The sequence below is a fragment of the Dipodomys ordii genome, unplaced genomic scaffold, assembly GCF_000151885.1.
Source record: "Dipodomys ordii isolate 6190 unplaced genomic scaffold, Dord_2.0 Scaffold41, whole genome shotgun sequence".
Lineage (NCBI taxonomy): Eukaryota > Metazoa > Chordata > Mammalia > Rodentia > Heteromyidae > Dipodomys > Dipodomys ordii.
The window spans coordinates 1,772,693-1,774,854 of NW_012267257.1; positions in this window are offsets into that span (position 1 = coordinate 1,772,693).

Here is a 2,162-nt window from a genome sequence, read left to right on the forward strand (position 1 = left end):
AGTGGTAGAGTATGCCAGCCTTCAGGGGAATAATTTAGGGACAGCACCTAGGCCCTGGCTTAGGAGTGTGCGTGCATGCGCGTGCGTGTGCATGCATGCATGCGCGCGCGCACACACACACACATACACACACACACATATACACACACTTCATTTTAGAACCTCCTTAATCCCTCTACAGAAGCCCTCTGCAGTACTTGGGAGTCCCCCCCTCATTTTCTACTACCCCTTGTCAAAGTAGGATCTGTGTGCACTATCAAAATCTAATCAATAAATGAAGGTCATCTATCAGTTTTTCTTTCCCCTCTGGGAGTTTCAAATGACCGACTAAAGCTAAAATTTCTCCCAAGTAAACCTAACAGCTCAGGTTTCCACTTTCAAGCCAGGAGATTCCGATTATGCAATTCATTCCCACTATTTTTCTCATCTCTCACTGGAATGTTCATCTTAAGCAATCCTCTCTTCTGCAAAAATATACAGGGCATTTTGAACACAATATTTCTTTTTATTTCATTTGGCTGGTAAAGGGAGCTTTGTACAAGAGAACTGAGAGTTTATCAATTAAATCTTGTTTAATCCCACTTGAGTTTAAGGAGACTAGATTATTATTTCCCTTTCTTTCCCTAGAAGTGAGATCAAAATTCAGTTTTGGTCAGTAGAGCTTGCTTTTCATAGGATTAGGCCCAAAGACGCTTCTCAGTAGCAGAAAGCTATTTTCATAAAACCTAATGGTGCCCTCAAGTGGTCACCCCACTTCAATCTCCAAAATCTAATGGTACCTTTCTCTAGCCTGGTTTCTCGGATGCTGGAGATATTTTGCAAAGATATGGTGATTAGGAAGTTTATTGTTATCATTGTTTCTTTTATTGTTATTATTGTTGTTGTTTTTGTTGTTTCTTTTATTGTTATTATTGTTGTTGTTTTTGTTGTTGGGGATTGAACCCGGGACCTTGAGCATGGTGAATATGTGCTCTAACACTGAGCAACGCCTCTAGCCCTTTAAAGTTTATTATTCTTTTAAGCTTTCAGTTGACTTGCAATTCCTGGATCACAGAAGATGGTTCTAGCTGTATGCTGCCATATGAGACTAAGATGCACACTGATGTTATAATGTCATAACGTTCATGAATGAATGCTATGAGCTGAATGGATGATTTCTCAGAGCCCTCATGAGACTGGGAGGCCACTTAGAATCAATGATTTCAGCTGAGTCGATGTTTGAACAAGGGAAGGGACTTGTAACAAGTAGATGCTTTGAAACTGTGTCTTGGCCTTCTCTCTCTTACACATGCATTTTAAAGAAGGCACAGTGATTTATATGTTACAAGATAATAAATGGTGCTTGATTTTTAAAGTTTGCTGTACAGTGTCAGTGGATGAATTACTGGTGGGATAAATGGACCACTTTGGATATTATTTCTCAGGATTGACATTGAATATTAAATCTTTCAAACATCGCAGGTAGATGGACTCATAGCTTCCCACAGGCTGGCAAACCATTCAGCAGACTTCACATTCCCTTACACAGTAGGAGAAAGGCAGCTGATGGCAGAAACAGGGTAGCCAAGGGCTGTGGCTGGATAGTCCAATATCTGTGTGTGTGGGGGGGGTAATGTGCTCTCATGTGCACGTGTTGGTCCTGGGGCCTGAACTCAAGGTCTGTCCCTGAGTTTTTTTTTTGCTCAAGGATAGCATTCTACCACTTGAGGCACAGCTGTACCTCTGGATTTTTGGTGGTTAACTGGAGATAACAGTCTCATAGACTTCCTGCCAGGATTGGCTTTGAACTAGGATCCTCAGATCTCAACCTCCTGAGTAGTTAGGATTCTAGGCATGAACCACTGGCACCTAGCAGGATGTCCAATATCGTTTGCATGGTTGTTTTATTAATCCTTGACTCAAAGAATCAGATCCCTTGGAGACCAGGAAGTGTTCATAGAACCAACTAGGCCTAGGGTTCATTTTGGGGTCTGGGAGATAAATTGTTCCACACAGTGTCAATCAGGAGAATCACCTGGAATGAATCTCATGCTTAGTATGGGAGCAATGCACCTTCTCCTTTTTATTCTTCTCTTGTCACATAAATTGATTCTGTAAAGATAAAAACGGCCTAGAAGATTGGAGGAATCCTATCATGAAGGACAAAGTCTTCCTTGGGGCTG